A 23,983-nucleotide genomic window follows, 5' to 3' on the forward strand; every position below is an offset into this window, starting at 1 on the left:
TAAGTCATTGCCATAAAGTACGGTGAAACAAGAACCTTAGCCCAGGCCCTCCAGCCAATAAACACTAAAACAGCAAATAATGGCTGTAAGTAAGGTACAACATGCTGAAACTCTGACATCAAGCACAACTCTGAGAACAAATAAATCAACATTGTGACGAGTGAATGTTAATCCAAAACAGTGAATGCTTATCACAAATATGATTAGACACACTCTGATCAGATCTGTTGTTCTCTCAACCCTTCTTGCCCCATGCTGGGTGCCACAAAAAACTGTTGTGGTTCTGAGTTACTGGCTGGGCTCAAACCATGACAAGCTATTAAGCTACTCTTCTACCAGCCTGAAGTACTTTGATTGTTCTAGAACTGAGAGGTGAAAAATCTATGAGCTAGTGTCTCAAGTACCTCATACTTCCTTTAGCACTTTCCTCATTGCTATTTTCCCTTATTGTCTTTTACCTCTTTCCAAATTCAGACTGTGGGATGGGATTAGTCTTGCCTGACTTTGCTGGAATGCAGCCTAGGGGTATGTATCTGAGAAGGTTATAGCCTTTATAGTCTGTGGTAACTACAGTCAGTGGAGGCTCAGCACAGCCCTAATGTGGACGTCTGCAATTAAGGAGAAAGACTATGCCCTAAAAGTGCTTGCTACTGACTATGAAGGGAGTTTACTTAACTAGCTCAGGTAAAGACTTTAATACTATAAATGCCAAAATGAAGATTTCTGGTGGGGCAAATGTATTGGAGCTTTAGTACCTAATGTTTCCATGCAAATTATCATTGAGATGTCTGAACATATGACCCCTTTCTGCCTGTGATGTAGGTTTCTAGAGAGAGCTATACAATTAGATAAAAGTTAAAACTTCCACACTGGACTGTCTTGGTTTCTTTGATAATTGTTCTCATCTCATCAATCTTCATCTTCTTTTAGTTCCTTCGAAACTTCATGTTCTGGCTTTATTGGATTTCCCCAGTGACAGATAATTAGTTGAGTTCTATTCTCTAATTTGCAAGCATTTAGCAATCTATGAGGTATATCTTAGATTTTATATCCTAGGGAAATAATCTGATTCATTCAGTGACTCCCTACTTTCTGCCAACTTTTTAAGAGGAAGCTCTTCACGCCAATGTCATGTGAATGATTGCAATTACTTTAAAAAAAGGAAGAATATAAACATACAATATTGATCCATGTCATTATCTATTTACACAAAGATCCCTGCAATTATCTGTTTTCAAGGAAGATAGTTAGTCTGAAAGTAATTGAGAAAGTTGAAAGAAGAATAGACTGTCTTGGGAGCAGTTCTCATTAAGAAAGCTCCAGTGTTATTCCATTATATTCTTACCTGTCACTCCTACTTGTTCATTCATTCATCTATTCATATCAGATTCCCTTTGTATTTTATTTTGGCCTTGCCTCACCTCCCTTTCCGCATCTGGAGTGGGATCATCCAATTTCCTTTCAAATGCCTGCTTCATGTCCTATGTAAGCAGGTGCAGTGCAAGGCCTATTAGCAGTAGAATTTAAAGCTGATTGATTGTACTTAAAATACAGACAGCTTAGATTCTGTTCCCCAGCTTTGGCCACACACATGGCAGAGCTGAATAGATATGGATAAATCTTCTAATGAAGGAATTTGATTTTGTCTTCAGAGAAGTGATCCTTTTCATAAGGTATTCATCAGGTGAGTAGGGCAAGAGGACATCATAATGTGTGCAGTGCTTTAATCATCTGTAATTAAAAAAGTTCTTGGCACTCTTTAAGTCAGTTGTGAGGCCATCTCATTGTCAAAATCAAGAAAGTTTAAAGGAGACAGAACATCTCAATCAACAGCATAGACCACACTAATATCATTAGTTTTGAACTGGTAGAGCTCAATCACACATAAACATACATCAGAGAAATAAGTATTTTTCAGTGATCTTTGTGACATTAAAAAATCCTGATAGATAATGTAAACCTGTTGGTGTCATCACTGTAAATGTAACCACATTTGTGAAAATATCTTAGGAAAAGAAATGCAAATATGTATCTACCTAGCAAGATATACAACAATGCCTTTTGTAGCTATGAGTATTATTAAAAATAGATTTTTCAAAGCATTTTAAGACAGAGTGCTCTTCTTCGGAGAAATATTCACAAACTAAGAAAACTGACATAATAGTTTAGAATATTAGTAATTTAGAGCATTAGTGAGTCAGCAGAGACTTGCTGTACACGACTAACATCAAGTTTCCATCTCACTGCCACCAGCTATTAAAAATCTTAAGATGACTTGGACTTCTGAATTTTAATAGTGCCCACATGTTGGGAGAATGCATGTACGAGGGAGAAAAATGTTGGCCCTTTCAGTATCCCCAGCTTAATTCTTCATATAGCCTAACATGTACCCCTTTGATTTTAGGGCATTCAATTTGGATAGACATTTGATTTAATTCAGAATAATAAAATAAAGACATTGAGAAATAAAAGAACCAAACAGGCTTCAAGGTAAGGACAGACAAATGCTCTACCAGGTAGATGAGCCAAAATGCCTCTATTAGCCCTGATAGCAGCCAGCTGGAGTCTTTGTTGTGCTCACATATCATACAATGACAGGCACTGGCTTTGGGCTATAGAATCTCAGCCTCTTGCAGCTGGAATTTTTTGTAAACCCAACATAAGACTTGTTACTCAAAATTTTGGAAAGGATTATTTCCCCGATCCTTTACAACAAATGATACATTATTTTCATTGGCAATTAGTAGAGCCAATTAATTAATTTTATTGAAGAAGCAACTAAGTGTAAACCCAAAGGAAAATGCTACATATTTTGCTGAAGATTGTATTATTGGAACAGTTGGCTGAATACCAGTACTTTGTTTTGCTTTTGTGAAATACCATATGTTTTTATATAACACCATAGCACATTTTCTTTCTTTGTTAAATAAAATTTTGTTAAAAATGCCAGTACGGAAGTAGAAGTTCAGGGGTTTGTTTAATGTTCATTGAGATTTGGGGACTCTTTTAAGGTTCTATAAAAATGAAATTCACAGAGCATGCATGCGTCCTGAGGCCAGGACTCTTCACCTCTGACACTCACACCAACAGGGAGGGACTTCCTGTCCTCCAGGTCTGGAACAAGCAAGAATTTCCCAGTGTAGAATTTCCCAGTGCAAAATGCTAACATTGACATGCTGTCCTGGGAATAACCCCATGTGCCATAACCAGCACATGACGGGCAGCACCTCCAAGCCCGTGCCTGGGAAGTTACAGAACTTCCTGTGGGTTTAAGTGTTCCTTTGGACCTTGGGTAGACATGTAAGACCAACAGTGAGAGCTGTTTTGCTTTATGTTTGCTCTCTAAGAAGGTGCAGTAATATATAGTCTGCTATTGACACTGCTTTAAAAATTATGGACTGCAAGGAGCTGACCAAATCTTGCTGGTCTGGTTGGAGATCCTTCTACATGAACTGTTTCTTTATATTGCTGATGTTCAGTGGCTTCACTGCTATTGGGCAGTAAATAGACTGAAGTGCATGTTTCTACAGCTCCCCTAAATCCAAAGGTTCTGGGAAAAGGTGTAAGAAATTGCCATTTTGTCCTGATATCTGGGGCTGCCATTGTATAGTGAAATTATCAACTCCTGGCCACCTGTCTCATTATACTGTGAAGGGGAGAGGATTTAAAGTAGCTCACTTCCATCTTCATAGTATCCACAAAGAGCTGCTGGAAAGAAAAAAGAAAAAGGAGAAAGAAAGGGAGCCAGAATGAGCCTTCTGGTATAGATGGGCATGGATATTCTTCATGGATATCTTCCCCTCTCCTCAGCAAATACGGGGAAGGAAAGCCCCTCTACAGCTACATTAATTGGGAACAGAGGTCATGGCAGTGTGGAATTGACATAATAGACGTGTATAAGTGTCTTGATTTGTCTTAGTCCAACTGTGAGATCAATAAGGTGATAAATGGTACACAGAGCAAACCTGAGACTGTCAGTAGAAATACATAAGCCCTGTGGCACATTACCACTCTCAAAACAAAATGATTTAATATTTCTCCACAGTATACTGTCTCTGTTTACCTTACAACAAATATTGGCATGAGGAAAGGGGAGTTTGTATGAGTATGTTTAATAGAGAAACACCAGCTGGGATTTTCAGCCCCTTTCCCTGTGCTCACCTGTTAGACACCTTCAGGAATTCCAGCCTCCCTTTCTGGTACCTTACTGTCACTTCACTTTAAACTTTTATGAGTGAATTACTGCTTGTGAAAAGATGGGAAATTATAATGTTTCAGACTAAAGCTTCTCATTTTGAACCAAGGTAAGATAAAAGTGAACCTACTTACTTTACACTGACAGTTGCATCTCTCTGGATGTCCAACTACCTTTTGCTTTCCTTTTCTTCACAACACATATTGTTGATCTAGCATAACCAATATCAAAGTGATACTGCTGACATGATTCTGGAGAATCTTATACCATAACTCCATTATGGTCTAACCAATGCAAAGTTAGCAAAAAGATTTTTAATCATACATTTCAAACACTATTAAGGACACCAAAACCCCTGCAATCCTCTACTGGACTGAACAGACTTCCAGAGTATTCTATGTACCATTCACCCAAAGAAAAAATTTGCTACTGCTAAAATATTGACATACAGTACACAAATATTATCCTTCACATTCATAAGCTGTTTGCTCAATGAGAGCATTCAACTACACACCTATGAATAAAGAACTTAGTCAAGAGTTATCTTATTCAGTGCTGATTTCAAAAAGAAAATAGCCATAAAATTAAATTAAATATAACTTGCTTGACTAATTTGCACCATTGGAGGAAAAATATTAGAAAAAAATCAATAAGAGCAACTTAATTGGTATTATTTCCTTCTGTTGCAATACATAGGTTTACATTTTGCTATTTGGAACTGGTTTATAATTTGCATTTCATGCATGACATCTTCATCAAGAATAATTGTGACAGTTCATTTCAAGGGATGTCCTATATTAGTGTAAACAGAAAGAGCATGAGTTGATTTGCTGTGGTTTTGTGTACCAGCACAGCTACTCATCTATCCATTCTATGTTTTTGTACTACATTTCTTGTGCTTGCAGTGCAACAGGATTGACTCAGTCAAGGACAGTTCAGGTGGCTTATCTAAGAACACCATGAGCAAGTATTTTTTACTGTGCTTTGAAAGTTTGCTTTTTCTCCAGCAATTGCCCTAGCATTTCAGCCTTACTGGTGACAATAATGAAAGCGATAGTTAAATAAAAAAGCATTTGGTGCTATTGTAAAGATCTTGTTTCACAGACCAACTCCAATAGATCATCTAAAGCTCTTGTCTTCACTAACATGTTTGCCCTTGATGTGTGAATACTACTTGTGAATATGAAAATACAGTGACAGCAGTAGCAGCAATATATTTAAGGAATATATTATGCTTGTTCCAGAGTGACTTTGTACTCTCACCTTTGTTGTCTTGTAGTTAAAATGTCATAACAATATTCTCAGTTTCCTTTTGGAAGTACAACAATATTACTACATAGAATACTTAACTAATTTTGCTCAATACAACAATGCAGCTATCAGGACAAATTTCTAATACCCAATAGTCAATGTTTGTCAACAGCTCAAGCTCTAAACAAATCCATTTCTTCAGGGAAAGAAAAGTTATTAAGAGCAGATGGGAAATTAGCGTGATATTTTCCTTTTTCTTGTCTTTGCTACCTAGTAATCCCTGCAAAAGACAAATTGTCTTTGCAGATTATTTTATTTTGATTCTAAACCTTCCACTGAAAGTTGAGTTTTTGTTACAAAGGAATTCCATTTTCTCTCATGCTGATTCATTCCTTGGGCAATATGTGAAAAGATTTCACTTTCCTCCTGATTCTCTTAATGCCTTACTTACACCTCTCTATAGCTTTCATTAGTCTTTTATTTTACTATATATTTGAAATATACTGACCTATATATGAAATATCCTATGCAAACATTGTTAACATCTTAATTATTCTCTCTTTTGCGCTTTTAACGAAGATGTTACTAGAGGCCACATGAAACACTGATTATCAGAGATCCCTTGGACAACTCCTTCTATGTAATGAGTTTCTTTTTTTGTCATTGTCCTTTGTCCATCATCACCCAGACTATTTAAAAGCTTAAAATGTTTTTAGCCAGTCCAGTTTCAATTATTTTTCATAGAGAGACACTGGAAGATATGCCACTGAATCTCAAAACCATACATTGCTTAGTTGTAATGCTCCAACACAGTTAAAAAGAAAAAAATATTTGACAGCTTTTAGCAAAGTAATAAGGTATGTCAAACATTTGCAATGAGTAGGGTTACAGAATCTTTATATTTGAGTCTTAAAAGTCTTTTGCATTTTGATTCAGAACATGGTCTTAGGCTATCATTGCTTTTGTGAAAGGAGTGTGGAGCTGAACAAAAAATGATCTGCATGCAGTGTTGCAGACAGAGCTTGCTCTTTCATTGTCATTCTGTCACGAGCAGAGTGAGGGAGAAACACCAGAAGCAAGGAAGTGGCAGAGTGCAGGTTTATTCCCCCATATTCTGAGCAACTTGGTTGCTCTCTCAGTTCTCATCTGGATCCTTCTGATCAATTTCTTGGCACATTTTCTGACCCAGGCAATTTTTCTATTTCTTCTTCATTCATATTCTAACTGTCCTGCTATGTCTGTTTACAGGTTAACAATATGAGGAGCTCTTTCAGTACTTTTCACAGAAAACACATGGTTTCTTCCTACAATGTGCAAAGTCTATTCCCAGTCTAACACAAGGCCTGTCACATCCTGAAAAGAGAAAAAAAATCAGTGGCTTCTCTATTCTACCTTCAGGCTTCCAGGCTTTCAATTAATATTTAACTTTGGAAGCCTCCAATCCAGTGCTCAGCTCAGCAAGGAGACAAGAGCTGGTGATGAAAACTGACCACAATTGTACGCGTGTTCATTAAGTGAATTCCACTTTGGCTCATGCGCTTATTGTTCACTTCACAAGAGTAGAAATTATTACACATGTTGCTACAGACTATAAACCCAAACCATTTTTATTTATCATAATCAGTTTGCTTACTGTTTTTAAATTACCTTAATTAAATCCATCATTATTCTTCCTTCTCAGGGCTTCTTCTATTAGATAACCATGCTTCCTTACTTTGGCAGTCCTTTGGTTACACTCCAGTGGTGTGTCCTGAAAGCTACATCACCTCTGTAGTATTAAAAATAATGCAGTCAAACTGACTAATAAAGAAACATGCCTGAAACAGATTAGGTACAAGTTGGGCAACGATGTAGTCTATAGTGTCTATATCCATAATCGCCTTGGATCCAGAAAAGTTTATTAGCAATAACTTGTTGCAGGTCCTATCAGACTCAAGTTAGATTCATAGAGAGCTTTTTGGGTTCAGAACTGTTGTTGCACCAGTTTTGAGGAAAACATTTTACTGTATTTGTGTGTCCGTGACTCTGTAAGGTCTCCTAGAGCCTGGGTAATGTACAGAAACACCTGACTCCTCATTCATGGAAACTTGTTTGGCAGAGGGTGTAGTTGGCGTGAACAGGCTATGGGTAGTTCTCACTCTTCTGCTCTGTGCAGCCAAGTGATCTTGTCCTGGGAATGTTATGAAGAGAGATAACACTTGTGCAGCAGAGGCCATGTGCTTGGTCTGCACCACATCCAAAAAAATAGCATCTAAACAGCTTCCAGCTTGTTTTGTACTGCAAACAGTAAATACAGTGTGCCTGTGTTGCAAAGTCTTGGACGCACATGGATCTAGCACAGGTTTCTCTGTTCTTGTGCACTGGGTCATCTGCAGCTCAGGGACCCATCCAAAGGGAACCATGGAGCTGAGTATGTTTGTAATGGCCACAGGTCTAAACATTCGTACTGATCTGATTACTTTTTTAAAAGGGTACCTCAGCTTCCAAATCGTGAAGATTACAAATGTTTACTGAGAATAGGAAATCTACATTTTACGGTTTTGTGCATCTTTCACAATTTATGTTTTTCATAATCAAGATGTTTCTAACATATTGCACACCATATGCTTCCTTAACACTACAATCATCTTTACTGACGATCATCTTCCCACATGCACTGATATTATTAGACTCTAATGCAAGATATTTTTTCAGGTAAAAGGAGTATTCTGGAACAGAAAAAAAATCAAAAAACAAATAATTAATAGAATCAAAATGCACATTTAAAAGTTTTTATACTTCATTTTTCTTCTTTTTTACTTCAGAGTAACTGAAAGTAGAAATACTTTATCCATCAACTGAAGACACGTTAAGTTACTCTTGTGGGTTAGAAAAGAAATTAGTAAGAAGAAAAATCTAAGTGCACAAAACAATAACACATTTTGTCTTTATCAAAAAAAAAAAAAAACAAAAACAAGAGCAAAGTCCATGCAGCAAAATTCGGAAGGAGAGAAACAAAGTTTCTTTTTTCTTTTTTTTTTCCTCCACTAAAGGTGTATTTGAAATGTAGAAACTTATGGCCAACCTAAGCTTCTGAACTGAAAAAGGTACAAAAAAAGGATTAGTTTTTTCCTCTGCTATCAATGATATTCATAATAATCTTATTTAATGATGACAGAAATCATGGAAAGGATATTACATCTATTGCTGCAGAGTGCCTACAGATGGGTTTCTTATGCTGTTATCTGAAGTACTGGTACCATAGACATACATTAGATGAAGGGTTGTTGTGGTTAGAGCAGAATTGAAAATTCCTAGGTAATGGATAGGCAAAACTGCAGGTCACAGGCAGGATAGCAGATAGTAGGGAAATTCCCACAGACTTCACTGATTTAACTCTTACTGTACTATTCTTTATCCCACAGCCTTATTTTCCATCCTTTTAATGTGATCATAGAATCATAGAATCAGAGAATAGTTAGGATTGGAAAGGACCTCAAGATCATCTAGTTCCAACCCCCCTGCCATGGGCAGGGACACCTCACACTAAACCATATCACCCAAGGCTTCATCCAACATGGCCTTGAACACTGCCAGGGATGAAGCATTCAATACCTCCCTGGGCAACTCATTCCAGTACCTCACCACCCTCACAGTAAAGAATTTCTTCCTTATATCCAATCTAAACCTCTGCTGTTTAAGTTTGAACCAGTTACCCCTTGTCCTATCACTACAGTCCCTAATGAAGAGTCCCTCCCTAGCATCCCTGTAGTCCCCCTTCAGATACAGGAAGGCTGCTATGAGGTCTCCACGCAGCCTTCTCTTCTCCAGGCTGAACAGCCCCAACTTTCTCAGCCTGTCTTCATACAGGAGGTGCTCCAGTCCCCTGATCATCCTCGTGGCCTTCTCTGGACTTGTTCTAACAGTACCATGTCCTTTTTATGCTGAGGACACCAGAACTGCACACAACACTCCAAGTGAGGTCTCACAAGAGCAGAGTAGGGGGGTAGGATCTCCTCCTGTGACTTGCTGGTCATGCTGCTTTTGATGCAGCCCAGGATACAGTTGGCTTTCTGGGCTGTGAGTGCACACTGAAGCTGGCTCATGTTCATTTTCTCATTGACCAACACCCCCAAGTCCTTCTCCGCAGGACTACTATGAATTTCCTTTTTGCCCAACCTGTAGCTGTGCCTGGGATTGCTCCGGCCCAGGTGTAGGACCTTGCATTTGTCATGGTTAAACTTCATGAGGTTGGCATCAGCCCACCTCACAAGCGTGTCCAGGTTCCTCTGGATGGCATTCCTTCCCTCTAGCGTATCAACTGAACCACACAGCTTGGTGTCATTGGCAAACTTGCTGAGGGCACACTCAGTTCCATTGTCCATGTCGGCGACAAAGTTATTAAACAAGACTGGTCCCAACACTGATCCCTGAGGGACACCACTAGTTACAGGTCTCCAGCCGGACATTGAACCGTTGACCACAACACTTTGAGTGCGACCATCCAGCCACTTCTTTATCCACCGAGTGGTCCACCTGTCAAATTGATGACACTCCAATTTAGAGACCAGGATGTCATGTGGGACAGTGTTGAATGCTTTGCACAAGTCCAGATAGATGACGTCAACTGCTCCACCCCTGTCCATCACTTTTGTAGCCCCGTCATAGAAGGCCACCAAATTCGTCAGGCAGGATTTTCCCCTAGTAAAGCCATGCTGGCTGTCACCAAGCACCTTGCTCTTTTTCATGTGCCCTAGCATGCCTTCCAAGAGAATCTGCTCCCAGATGTTGCCAGGCACAGAGGTGAGACTGACTGGTCTGTAATTCCCTGGGTCACCCATTTTTCCCTTCTTGAAAATGGGGGTTATATTTCCCTTTTTCCAGTCTTCAGGAACTTCACCTGTCTGCCATGATTTTTCAAATATGATGGCCAGTGGCCTTGCAACTTCATTCGCCAGCTCCTTCAGGACCTGCGGATGGATTTCATCAGAGCCCATGGACTTGTGTACATTCAGGTTCTTAAGATGGTCTCGAACCAGATCCTCTCCTACAGTGGGCCCAAGGTCTAGGTTTTCACAGTCCCTGCGTCTGCCTTCCAAGACTCGGGTGCTGTGGTCAGAGCCTTTGCCAGTGAAGACCAAGGCAAAGAAGCCATTCAGAACCTCAGGCTTCTCCAAGTCCTGTGTAGCCAGTTCTCCCAAAAGCTTCCAGAGGGGGCCTACATTGTCCTTAGTCTGTTTTTTTAGCCGCTACATACCTATAAAATCCCTTCCTATTATCTTTAATATCCCTTGCCAAGTTTAGCTCCAATTGGGCCTTAGCTTTCCTAACTTGGTCCCTAACTACCCTGACAACATCCCTGTATCCATCCCAGGCCACCTGTCCTTGCTTCCACCTTGTATAAGCCTCTTTTTTCCTGAGAATTTTCCCAGCAGCTCCTTATCCATCCAAGGAGGTCTCCTGCCCCTCCTGCTGCACTTCCTTCTGTTTGGGATGCAACCCTCCTAAGCTTGTAGCAGGTGATCCTTGAATGTTAACCAAGAGTCTTGGGCCCCCCTGCCCTCTAGGGCTATATCCCATGGAGCCTTGCTAAGCAGGTTCCTGAAAAGGCCAAAGTCTGCTCTCTTGAAGTCCAGGGCAGTGAGCTTGCTGCATGCTCTTCTCACTGTCTTGACAACCTTGAATTCGACCATCTCATGATCACTGCATCCAAGACATCCCTGGAGAGTCACGGTAATAGTCCGTGGGACTTACTAGAGCAGGCAGCCTCTCAGCAACATCCCTGATCCGTGCCCCAGGTAGGCAACACACCTCCCTTGCGACCGGGTCAGGCCGACAGATGAGCGCTTCTGTCCCTTTCAAGGCACAGTCCCTTACTACTACAACCTTCCGCTTTTTCCTGGCGGCATCAGTAGAGATCTTCTGTACCAGTGCACCAGCCGACTGTTTCTGATGCAAGTGCATTTCCTCATCAGCCCCCTGCAGGACAGCAAAGCGGTTCTGGGTGGGTACAGCAGATTTAGGAGGAAGCCCCTTGCTTTTAATTGCTCTCTTCCTCCTTTTGTTGTTTTTTTTTTTTTTGCTACTAATTCCCAGCTTCCCTGATCAACAGCCTCCTTCTTTCCTCCATGAGTTAGAGGGGAATCTTGAGGTCCATGTGCTGTTTGGGTCTGGAGCAAGCAGTCCTGCTTCCTCTCAGCTTTCCTGACATCTTGCAGCTTACTGACAGCATCTCGTAGCTCAGCCACCTGCTGCAGGAGGACCTCCATCAGGGAGCAGCGAGCGCAGCCCTGCCCATTCTGCACCTTTCCCTCACCAGACCAGTGCAGGCACTCTCCACACTCCAAGCTCTGCACCACAACCTCCACACTTACTGGCTCTGTCTGGGTGCCTACGCTGGCCACCACTGGGGCAGCCAGGGCAGAGCTCCCAGACTGGACCCTGGTCATATGGCGAGTGCTCAGCATCCCGCTCGCCTGCCCACGTGAACTGCAGCACAAACTGCCTCAACCTGCTCTGTTTGCCTGCTCTGTTTGCCTGCTCTGGTCACTGCGCTCCCTGGGCAGGTTTTTAACCACTCACAGTTGGTGCCACTCCTCCTGTCTCCGCCCCTGGTGAGTCACCTCCTGGCGGGAGCTGAGCTCTTGGGCAAGTCCTGTCGAGGACTTGAGGCTCCCTCCTCAGTGGCTCTTGTCGCTCTGTGGTGAGGCTCCTGGATGCTGATCTCCCCCAGCTCTGCTCCGGTGTTATGGGCGTCCTTTCTCAAGCTACTCCCCTCAGCAAGCGACTGATGCAATTCATTTTTAATTAGAGGGTAGCTGACACATAATCATTAGAGGTAGACTGAATATTATATTCTGGTTCTTCATCTGCTTCACAATGCCTGGTGTGAAAATAATCAGAAAACATTTAAAGCATAAGAATGATTATGGGAAGGAAAACGTTATCCATGTTGGGACTTTTCATATAATTTCAAAAGGGAGAGGGTTTTTAAAAAATGAATGCAACTTGTTCACATAAATTCAACTCTTATGCTAATACTGACTATACTAATTTCAATGTTATTAATACATTTTCTGATTAAAGGAGATAGATTGAAAAAAATGGTAGAGAAGGGTGGCTGTATCCAGACACCTCTTCTTACTTGATGTGTGCTTTGGATCACTCTTCCCCCCTGTTTCCCCATCTAAATGAAAGAGGTAATATCACTACTGACTGTGTACCGATTACATAAATGTAACTTCTGATGTTGCATTGAAAAGCAGTAAGAGGTAACAGTACATATACACAGTGTATCACTGTGCATCATAGGAACACATGCACTAGCATTAACCACATGAGACATAGACCTAGCCCAAGTATACCAGAACTAGTTCATCGGCTTAGTGTAAAGTTTGTCAGAGTAAGGCTATAAATCTTTCTTCTCTCATGTGCTTCTGAAATTACATGTCTTTATTGAATTGCCCATAGATTTCTGCATTCTAGAAATGTTCTTGATTCTTTGGGTTCGCTCTGTCTGTGGTATATCTTTTGTGACTTTACTGTAGATGAACACAATATTTTGTAGACTGTAGAGGAAGAGGAGGGGGTGATCATCTTCTGACATATGGATGACCATACCCATCTCCAGATTCTCCCCTTGTGAGCATAGGGTGTCTTTGTGTACCCTTGTCTCCAAGCTAACTCTGATTCTTGCCATAAGGAAGCACTACAGAATACAGTGGAGTAACAGTAGCCCATTGGAATAAAAAGAAATGTTGACTGTACAAAGCTATGTTGTACTTGCAGCAATGTGTATGCAAATAAAAATCAATTAAGGCTTTGTAAATACGTGAGATGTTTGTTAATGTCTTTAGTAGACATAATTATGTTTGGACATTAGACATAAAAGTAAAATAGGTATAAGATATCCTACTTTAATATTAAAAAGTTACATGGTTCAATAAAAGGAATAATAAGAGCAATTAGCCTCATAGTAAATTTATATGTTCTGCTTAAATGATTGCAACCCAAGCAATTAAGGACATTTTTACACCAACCAACTTCAGAAGTTAATAAGTCCAACTGTGTTTTATATAACTGTGGAATTAATGTAAGAAAATATTGCTTATCTGGTGGTATTAGAATATAGCTGTGAGCGATCTAAGTGAACTATGCACCCAGTATACCTAGCAGGATATAATACATATAATTAATAATTACATTTTTTGAACACAAGTAAAGAGCTTACTAATAAAGACATGTTTAAGAATTTAAATTGATTTCCTGAAAAGGATTCTTTGATATCTGTTATTTGGTTTGTCTCTTCTGGACCAAAAGGATTATGGCCATGACAATGAATTGCTGCATTTTTGTGATAGAAAGCTTATTTGCTTGTTTCAGTCAAGGCAGACTAAAACAAAAGAGGCACTTAATTAGATTTTGCTGCTGTTACGGAATGAATACACACTGTTCATTAACATGTTTTGTGTGGCTGTTCAGATGGGCAGACCATTTTAAAACAACTCTTATGCTTGACCTTTAGAGTTAGATTCTGTTGCTGAAATGAAGGTGTCTATCTCCACAGATACACCACAGTTTCTAAGTTACCCACACAGAGCTGGAAGACGCAGTACAGCATCTGTAGAAGCCCAGAATCTTCTTGGAGGAGTAACTGGAGGTGAGAAACCGCAGGGTGATAACCACAGACAGGAGCAAGCTTTTTCTTCATCATCACACAGACAACTACAGAAGGCATCAGCAAAGGCCAGAGAGGAACACAGCACCTTCACCAGCCCCACCAAAAGAAAATATGCTTCTTCCAAAAATGTACGTGAGGCCCTTAGTGACATGGTTTAGTGGTGGACTTGGCAGTCCTGGAGTAAAGGTTAGACTTGATGATCTTAAATGCCTTTTCCAACCTAGCTGATTCTATGATTCAATGATAGAAACAAATATGCTCCATCTATGGCAGAGGCTGCAGAGAGATGCACATCTATATTATAGAACTCTTTCACCCTCCTGAAGAGGGTGGTTCCTAAAAGCTCTTGATGGGGAATGGCTGCTGCCGGAAGCTTTTGGCAGTAGAGCTTGAAAGGATGGCAGTGGGTGCAACAGCACCACCAGAAAAACCACTCTGCCTGTGCCTGCCCCGTCCCCAGCCCCACGCATGAGGAGACACCTGCCTGGCAACCCTGCATCCACATGCAAGCGGTGGCCTCCAGAACCACCACTAGCAGAACTAGGGGGCTTTGTCCCCATGCCTCAGGCTCCCCATCCAGACCTCTCACCCCACTGTGAACTCCGCAGACTGCACCCTGCCAGCTGCTGTACACCACTAGTCACCACAGTGCCTGGCCATCAGACAGCTTCCCACCAACACCTCCCCAGCTCTACAGCAGGACCAGGGCTGTGGGGTCACCCTGTCTGGGCTGCTGCCAGCATCACCTCACCCTGCTGCAGGAGGATGGTGGGCAGGGCCTCTTGGGAAAGAGGCCATGGCATTGCTGGCCTTGGTTGGGGATCAGGAGTTGCTGGCTGGGGGCTGCCCAACTGGCTCCTCTCCAAGTGTCTGGAAAGTTGCAAGGCAGCTCTAGGTATGGGTGGTGAGTTAGGAAAGGGAGCTGGAGGGGAATCTTGAAGGGAGGCTGGCCGGCATGGTATGCACAAACACATCATTAGGAACAAAAATGAGAACTTTGCTTCTGATAAACTCTCTCTTCATAAAAGAGCAATTCTGGGACTGTAAGAAGATCATACCTGATGTTATAGGAATGCAGTATCCACACAGACTTGCTATCAAGAATATTTCAAGCCCTTGTAACCAGGTCTTCTGTCAAGCTTTGAGCTGGTGTGTCTTGATCTTGACATAGCCTAGAGGCTTAAATCATGAGTGTAATAGAAACAAGCTAGGAAATCAGTTCAGGGAAACTAGGAACAAGTGCTAGGATGGCTTTCATCAGCAAAGTAACTGCTATGGCTCTTCTGCTCTCTGTTTGCCCCGTCTGCACCTCACTGGGCAGGAGGGAGCAAAAGGACTATTTTGTAATATTTTTACATTGGTAACTAATTTCCCTTGTGATATGAATCACACATTTTGTTTCAGGTCCCAACAGTCCTGTTGTTACCAAACAAGATTTTTATACAGATCACCCTGGCAATACACTTAGTACCTATGATTTGTCATGTCCTGTTTAAACAAAAGCTTGCTCTCAGTGTATCTTAGGTTTCAGCTCTTTCACCTTTGATCTTCCCATGGCTGCAATGTAAGCATTCTTGTTCAAATCATTCTGTAAGCAAATTGTGCCATTACTCCTCTTTCCAGTCCTTTTCTTCCTGGGCCAAGGGTATTTTTATTTGACTGCTGGTTCTGTCCTCCTTAATCCACCTTTTACTTGAAATTTAACAAGTTTGGCTGGCTGCGTCCTACTTTTCCCATTATTCCACCATGATTCTTGAGCATGATTTTAGTAATGCAAAAGTAGGAACCAGATAAGCATCTGCCATAGCAAGTTTGATTCCTTAGTTAGTTTTCCTTCAAGTCTAATAACAGGTAATATTACTACATGTGCATATTCACTTTTTGGAATAAAAACATGCATACCTCTGCATAGGTGCTGATTGCAGATTATGCCATAAGATTCATATAAGCAGCAGTTATGAGCTATGCTCTATGTTATATGTTAAAAGTGACTTGCTTGGTCAGTCTAAAAGACTAACAAGCAGTAGAGGACACTGAACTTTTTGTAGCTACTAGCCTATTCTAGAAACAGAGATGCAAGAGAAGGGGTGCTTTGCTCTCTCATTTGGCAAAACTCTTACTATGTAAAATAAAGAAGAATCAGTGAACAGCATGAATTTCTTTTCCTTAATGAGAAATGTGTTTGGAAAAATGGGGGTATGTGAATGGTCTCAGACAACTTCCATTAGTATTTTTCTGAAGATTTTTTTTTTCAAGATTTGGTGTTAATGTTTTGTTGTTTGGTTAGTTTGTTGGGTTATTTTTCAGATGGGCAGAAAAAAACCCATGACAGCTTGAGTTTAAAGAAGAAAAGTTGCACTTTCATAAATAATAGCACTGTTCTCGAACTTACAAGATTTTAAGGGACCAAGACCACCAAATGCTAAGTAACAAATAAATCTTCACAGTAAAAGAGTTACAATACTTACCTTTTTTTTGATATTAATAGCTCAGTTATGGAGACATATACCAGAAGTGTGAGAAGATATATAGCCTGAAGGATGTAATTCTATAATCTTAAATGGACTGTGAGTTTAGATTATCCCCATTCTTTGCTGTTTTTTTTTCCAGGCATGCACAGAGAAGACTTAGCTGCCTGCTTTAAGGACAATATTTTGTCACATAAGACACCTAACAAAATTAGTGTGTTCAGGAGACCTCAGCTAGTGAGAAAAAGAATTAAAATAGTTAACATCCTGTGGGGATCTTTTAAACATTGATGTTCAACCTGTGCACCAAAAAAGGCCTGCACATAATTCTGAGACTGAAAAATTCTACTTGCAAAGTAAAGTAGTAACATTTGGGGTTTTCTTGACATTCAGGGGTGTCTTAGCTCATTTTGTTCACTCTTTACTATTTTCCATTGGTGAAATGAAGGCAAGATTTGTGCACCTTAAATTGAAAATGCTAAATATAATTTTATAGAAGCACGAATATTTGCTAGGTAATTCTACTGTATGCCCTAACTTTAAAACACAGTTGAATGTAGCTGAAAAAGAACAAAATATCTGTACTTAATGTATACATTTCTGAGTCTTCATGTTTGTTTTATAATGCACATATTCTTCCCCCTTCCCTTAAAAAGACCATCAAAGCAAAAACTGAAGATAGAATCTCAGGAAAGATTCCCATCGCAGCCTAAAGCTATCTGTTTGGCTTCTGATTGGGGTGATGTGCCCATTCATAGCACGGAATCTGAAACAGCCATCCTTCCTTGGGTAGCTCAAGAATGGCCAAGGGGAAACAATGATTTGGCTAATAAAGCATGGTAAATGAGAAGAGTCACTTTTTCCTGCTTCACTTTTTCCTGCTTGGGCCTGCACATTTCAAAGTCACAGACCCTGTCAGAGACAGAGCCTGAAAAGCTTTTTCAGTGTGAAATGTCCTGTGTTGCCAGAGTTGTGGATGCATACAAGAGACAGAGGAAGAATCAGTATGGATTTTGTGAAGCTAAATCATGCCTCAAAATTATTGGAGTGTAGAGAATTGCTGCAATTTTGAGCTCCATGCTGCATCCTGCATATATGAGCACAATCTTTCCCAACAAAAGCATAGACATCCTCAATCTATAAAGTGAACTTCAGCTAGAATACACCCACACCTTTATAGTTTATTAACTCACAGATTCAGTGTCCTAATAAATTCAGGAAGCACAAAAAGTCTAAGTTTATAGGTGTTTGCACTCTTTTAAAGTAGGAAACATTATAAATTCAAGAAGAAATACAAAGCAGAAGTTAAAAATCTGAAATTTGAAAGTAGAGAGACTTGAATCAGTATCAATGTTCCACAGGATGCTTTTTGTTTTGGTTTTGGTTTTGCTTTGGTTTTGCTTTAGAAGCAACATGGCTTTATGTTTGGAAAGTTGGGTCATTTTTAATGATCACAGAACCAGCTTAAAAGTTTGGGCAACACCGTACTTTCCTTAAACTTTGTTTTTACTGAATGTAAAGAAACACAAAAATCATATTTTAGGCTGTGTTCTTTCTAGAAAGTAGTAAGCTTACTTTCCAAAGCTTTTCTTTATTCCTGAAAAGAAATAAGTCTATTCCTACCTGCTAAATGTGGATGCTTATTCTAATTTGCATCAGTCAGTATTGCTCTTCATTTTGAGTCCAGTGGTCAATTGTGATGGAAGTCAAAAATACATTCCTCTGTTGTAAAGGATATGGAGTTTATCTCAGGATTAAGAAAAAATGAGAGAGGTCTTTTTCTCATGTATCAGAACATCTTAGTCCAAGTCTAAGACTGGAGGAACGTAGTACAGCTAAGAAATATCTGCATATGATTAGTAGAAAACTTCCCATCATTAGGTTCTGGATAAATATGGATTTCTATTTTAAATAAACTGGTTTATATTTTGAGACTAAATGGATCTAGAAGATCCCTTCTGTTCTCTAAAAGATTGCATATTGTTATCAATATGGTTTCAGTTTTATGCAATACAATTATCTTCTACATTACACCCAGCTGTAACAGCTGCATTGTAAGATTGTGCCAAGTTTAAGAGCCATATTCAACTTTTCTTAAGTTAAACATTCTCAAAGAGTTTTTGGTGGTCTGGAGAAATCTTCTTCTCATAGAATAAGAAATTTTGCAGTCTGAAGGACAGATTGTGCTTGGTGTGTGTATGGTAAACATCCACTGACTAGACCTGCTATATGTACAAAATAAATCATGGTCCCAGAAATTCTCTTTTTTTATAAAAGATATTAAAAGTGGCTACTATGTTTAGAAACCATGGCTCATGCTGGAAATATATGTAAGCAGTCCATGAGCTGCTGGAGGTTGGTGTTTCTGCTACATGTTTCTTCACATTTCCAGGGACTTGCAGTCTCTCCAGTCTATGTTAGCAACCCCCACTGCTAACTTCTCCCTCTATATATCTTTTCATGGAGCATATGGTAGGTGGCATTACTCAGCTAACAGATGTGCCTTTGTGATGCCTGCTATTTGTACTGTGCATGCAAGGACTTGTATATAAACAGAGGTTGGTAACACTTGATAAGGTCGTTATACTGGCTATTTTTGTTATATGTGTCAGCAAAACTCCAGGACTAAAAGAACCCAGAGCCATATATCTGACAAAGACCACATTTTTATACATGGCATATTGTAGTTGGGCTATTAAGATTATTTGATTTATTAGCTTTTTATGGGCCCTCTGCTATGCTAGTATGATGGGTACCTTGACAGTTCCTTTCATTAATATCCCATAATAGAGTATTTATGATACCACCACTGACTTGTGGGGACATATTTTACATCTCTGCATAAGAAGTTAGAAACCTGGTTAGATATGAGTTTAGTGTGAGGGAGTAATAAAGAGGGCTGGTTACAGTTACAACAGTGTGACTGTTGGCTATGCTGGTAAGAATGAGGTTGCACTTTAAAACTCAAGAAAAGTACAAGGTTATTGGTCTTCCTTTGCAAGCAAAACCAGTAAATATTGTGTCAATGAAGAATGTTGAAAGTAGACAAGCAGACACTGCAAGCTGTACTGGATAATGCAGCCCCTTGAGGTACTGTTTTATGTTCTTCTGAACTTTAGATTTCAGGGGGGTCTCCCTGACACAGGTTGATTAGTCCCAGCAGACTCAGTCCTCTTTCTTACAAATGACAACGAAAGCAAATTAGGCCACTTAGTTGTGAGGTCAGAAAAATCCCCTTTCTGTGCTTTTGATGCAAAGGCATATAACATGCAATAGCTGAAACCTGTGTTCTTTCTCAGTGTGCCAAGATGAGCTATTTTAATCTGTTACTGGGAGAATAAAAAGGAAGCTCTTTAACAAGGATGGAGATGCTACTGGGCAACATTGAGTCAGATTTTCCTCTGCCTTGCATATGAAATCATTGGAGTGGGTGCAGAATAAGCTATGGTACAATGGCTTTTGTCTTCATATATTCTAATAATTGCTTAATAATTGCTGCCTGAGTTGTGATTCAGTATATTAACCGCTATCCATGTTTGCTGGTTTTGTTTTTTTTCTCCTGAATACACTAAAGTGTACTGAGAAAGCAGTAAACATAGTCTAAGATACCCCACTATACTGTTTGTCCTCTTAAAGCTGAACAAATGAATAGGTATTTGCAGACCTTGGTCCTTTCAGCACAAAGAGGTGGAAAATGCAAACAAATCAAACTGTATTTGCCAGTTATTTACCATAGATGTTAAGCAATAAGTGGTTAGTCCTTCACTCATTATTATGACTCCTTTTTTAATCTTTCACTCTTGCTTCAGTGATGGAGGCAAAAAAACATTCTGAATCAGATGACATTTGCCCAGGACAACAGGCAGCTGGGAACTGAGCCAGAAGACCCTTCCTTTCGTCAGGGTAAACCTACAATGACCAAATGAGTTTGGCCTTGAAAGAAGGGATGAGCAGCATAGTGTGCTGATCTCTCAGCTCCTTGTCATACCAGTGGGATGAATCAAACTCTAGAGGTATATCTTTCTCTAGCTGATAAAGTGAGTCTAGAAAATGAGACACCTTTTAGATTGATAATACTGTGAATCTCATCAGTCTCAGAGGTTTCAGCATTTATCCTACATAGTGCAATTTGAGTCCTTTAGGAAAATTATGGTTAGATTTTTCAAGGCACTGTTAAAAAAAAATTGTATTGCCTTTTCTACTCAAGTACACACCAAATATTCTCTATTAATTGATCTATACAATTAGACCAAAAGGCTTTTTATTGCCTTTAATACTTTGGTACTCAGACTATATGCTGAGTTTTAAACTTTTCTGGATTAGTGAGCTAAGCTCATGCACAGTTGATTTTAAACTTCCATTTGCCCTCTTTCCTTTTTCCTAACTATTCTGTGATTCTACTATTCTATGAACTGACTCTTCTGATACTCAATTTTAATTTAAAAACATTTGGGCAGCTCTCTGGGTATTCTATGCCAGGGGCCAGTAACCCTCACAGTAAAAGAGTTTCCTGATGTTCGGATGAAACCTTCTGTGTTTTTGCCTCTTGTCTGGTCATGGGACACCACTGACTAGAGCCTGGCTTCATATTCTTTGCACCCTCCCTCCCTTCAGGTAGATCCTCCCTGACCCTTCTTTTCTCTAGGCTAAACAGTGACAGATGCTGGAAAGTATGCTTCTAAGATTTGCATGTTCCTTATGTAGCATATGGCTTTACAACTGTAGTCCCTTTCTGTTGTCCATTATGTATTAAGAGATTTTTCTTTCCATTGGGATTTATGATGACAATGGGCATTATATTCCCCTTACCACCAGCTTGTTCAATCTATTGACCCATTTCTTAGCTTAGCTGCAAAGTAAATAGAAACATAAGCCTGTTAAAATCCAGGTTTGTCAAACACTATAATAATGTATTAGTCTATAATTTTTTAGCGAGTTTTTATTGTATGAATAGCTATTCAATTATATGTTAGAGATACAAGTAAACCTTAGGTTGTGAATGGAAAACCACTTCAAATGTCAAGGAATAAATATAAATAATTTAAGATATCTATTGGAATAAGATGTCAAAACTGAAGAAAAAAGAAGCTGATACCTGTAAGAACAAAACCCATTAATGATAACAGTAGAAGGAATTTTGTGTCATTAGGTAGAACAGAACTGAGCAATCACCATAAAAAAGGTAACTTCTGAGGAAATAATCTAATAGCAGATAAAATTTTTGTCCTGGGTTCAGCAGTAGCAGTCATTTTCCTCCTTCTTAGTAGCTGGTGCAGTGCTGTGGTTTTGACTTTCAGCCTGGGAACTGAGCTGATAACACACCAATGTTTTGAGTTTTTTTGCTAAGTAATGCTTACTCTGATCACGGACTTTTCAGTCTCATGCTCTGCCAGGGAGGAGAGGAAGCCGGGAGAAAGCAGAGACAGGACACCTGACCCAAACTAATGAAAAAGGTATTCCATACTGCAGCATGTCATGGCCACTATATAAACTGGGGGGCAGTTACCCAGAAGAGCTCGAGTCAGGCTGGTTATCAGTCAACGCTTGATGAATGGTTGTATTCTCTTCCCTTGTTATTTCCCTTGTCATTATTACTATTGGTGATAGCAGCAGTGGCGTTGTGTTATACCTTAGTTACTGGGTTGCTCTTATCTCAACCCATGGGAGATACATTCTTTCAATTCTCCTCCCCATTCCTCCAGGAGTGGGGGGAGGAAGAAAGGAGGGGAGCGAGTGAGCAGCTGCATGGTTACGAGTTGCTGGGCTTAAACCATGACAGTGTTTATAACAGGTCTATAAACAATATAAAGAATATATGAACATATGATAAATTATTAGAATTTGGCACTCAAGTGCTGGGTAGATTTTTTTCTCAGTCTTCCTTCCTGAATAGAATCACATGCCAACTGAACTTACAAGACCAGTTTAAGAATATACACTCAAAATTGATTACATGTACAAATGATATTGTTGGGAATAGCTTGGTTTGTAGTCTAAAGAAACAAGGGCTATATGATCTTTATGTTTGTCAGTAGACTCCACTAATGCTGAACCAGCTACCAAGTCTCAATAAAATTTTGCAAGCATCAGATACGTATTCTTGTTAGTGTTTTGTTATACCCAGCTCCAGTGATAATTCTTGTCACCAAGTTATAGAACATTTCTCTTTCCTTCTAGCTCTCCTTCTAATCCCAGGAAAGCTCCAATGCAGTGTTCAGTGAGCCAGATTAAAGAATAACAGAGATATCACTGAGGGCAGGCGGTCACACAGACAGTGTCCCCAGGGAAGTGGTCATGGCACCAAGCCTGTTGAAGTTCAAGAAGCATCTGGATGATGCTCTTAGTCATATGGTTTAGTGGGAGGTAGTCCTCTGAGAAGCAGGGAATTAGACTCAATGATCCTTATGGGTGCCTTCCAACTTAATATATTGTATGATTCTCTGAAAAATACCTTTCAGCCTTGTAGTATTTGAATTGAGGAGTCTCCCACATTCAGGGTGAAAGCTTTGCATAAAGATTTTGTGTAAAATGCAAGTGGCTGGATGTCCTTCTAATTCTTGTTTAAAGAGAAAGAGCAACTTCAACTACACTGTGTCAAGGCATGAAGCCTCTCTGACTGGTAAGAATGTTTGAATTCATATCTGAGCATTCACTTTGGAGAAATTGCTATCTCTTTCTCTGAATCCTTTGCATGAATTAAGAGAGAGTTAAGTTTTCCAGGCTTCTTGCCATGAGAAACTTTTCAGCAAAGTAGGGAAGCATCCAAGACTAAATGACTGCTAGACTACTTGCTGTTTGCAACTGTATGTTTGGACTTATGCTTTGTGCATCTGCAGTGTGTTTTTTATGGACATGCAACCTAGTGGACTAAAGTAGTTGCCTTTTTTAATAGTATGTACACATTTTTCCAAAATAACAGCATTAATCAAGTTTAACCATCTATCAGGTTCTCAAATGCTTATTAACACCAGTAACTATTATGCACTATAAACACAGATTCTGAGTAAGTTAAAGGGGCCTGAAATCCATGCGGTTGAAAATGTATTGGCTCTGGACAAGAACCTGCAACTTTTATGTTCTTCTTCACATAAAAGACTAACTTCTTTAGATGAACTGGTTTTGTGAGTGAGTAGTTGGATTTATATAACTTGCTAGTGATGTAAAGCGATTAACACTTCACACAACATTCCTAAACGGGTGTTTTTCAAAAGAGTCTGGTCTTCCAGCTTATTTTCAGCTTACCACTGAAATGCTGCCATTTTTCCACTTGCTGTGCCAAACCATCAGTGAGTCTCCCATGTGCTGAGTTACACAATGCTCACAGCGGTGAGGGTAATAGGACTCAGAATCAGCTAAGCACTCAGTTTTCAAAGTAAAAGAAAAAGTATCCCTGTAAGTTATTTTTGTCAG

Source organism: Melopsittacus undulatus, chromosome 2 (genome assembly GCF_012275295.1).
Source record: "Melopsittacus undulatus isolate bMelUnd1 chromosome 2, bMelUnd1.mat.Z, whole genome shotgun sequence".
Classification (NCBI taxonomy): domain Eukaryota; kingdom Metazoa; phylum Chordata; class Aves; order Psittaciformes; family Psittaculidae; genus Melopsittacus; species Melopsittacus undulatus.